Source organism: Myotis davidii, unplaced genomic scaffold, assembly GCF_000327345.1.
Source record: "Myotis davidii unplaced genomic scaffold, ASM32734v1 scaffold696, whole genome shotgun sequence".
Classification (NCBI taxonomy): domain Eukaryota; kingdom Metazoa; phylum Chordata; class Mammalia; order Chiroptera; family Vespertilionidae; genus Myotis; species Myotis davidii.
In genome coordinates, this window is record NW_006287805.1 from 13,364 (window position 1) to 14,655 (window position 1,292).

The following is a 1,292-nucleotide window of genomic DNA, read 5'->3' on the forward strand; positions in this document are numbered from 1 at the left end:
AACATTTTTTTCCATGAACTGAGGTTTTACTATACAATGACGTATCACTTCACATGTGTCAGAATGACTATCATCAACAAATCAACAAATGACAAGTGCTGGCAAGGATGTGGAGAAAAAGGAACCCTTGTGCATTACTAGTAGGAATGCAGACTGGTGCAGCCACTATAAAACTGTATGAAGTTTCCTTAAAAAATTAAAAATGGAACTCCCATTTGATCCAGTAATCCCACTTCTAGAAATATAGCCCAAAAAAACTAGAAACACCAATCAGAAAGAATATATGCACCCATATGTTCATAGCAGCACAATTTATAATAGCTAAGATTTGGAAACAGCCTAAGTGCCCATCAGCAGGTGAGCAGATTAAAAAACAGTGGTGCATCTACACAATAAAAGACTACGTTGCTGTAAAAAAAAAAAAAAAGGAACTCTTACCATTCTCAACAGCATGGATGTACATGGAGACATGGAGAGCATTATGCTAAGCGAAATAAGCCAATCAGAGAAAGATACATATCACATGATCTCACTCATTTATGGAATATAATGAACAACATAAACTGATGAACAAAAACAGATCCAGAGACAGAGAAGCATTGAACAGACTGTTAAACTTCAGAGGGAAGGCAGGGCTGGGAGGATGGTAAGAGATCAACCAAAGGACTTGTAAGCATGCATATAAGCGTAACCAATGGACACATACAATAGGGGGGAAAGCGGAGGGCATGTGCTAAGGGGTGGGAGTGACCAGGAAGAGGTCAATGGGGGAAAAAGGAGACATATGTAATACTATATGTAATACTTTAAACAATAAAGAACACAAACAAACAAAAAACACACTATGTTTTATCTTTAAAGATCCTGAGATATATTCTTAACCCTGCTATGTCAATAGTCACTCTTAATCACCAAACATTATGAAGTTGATGTAAATTTGATCTTGTAACTCATTCATTACTCCTATGACAGATGTCATTAGTTTAATGATCAGAGTTATCCATTGTCATAATTAAGGTGATGACTTAATGAGGCTGAATATATCATTACTTGATATATCAAATTAGGAAAAGATATCATGGGCACCACCCACTATATTTGAAGATAAGTCAATACATTAAATACTTCTCAGTAAAACAACCCTGTGGCCTTCAATACTTCTAATTTTCTGAGGGATCTTAAATAATGGCAGGAGGTAGGGCTCTCCCAAGCTCTGATGTTGGCCATTAGAGCCAATAAAAGCACCCCTGGCATCCATTATGTCTTGTCATGGAGGCAGCCTCACAATTGTG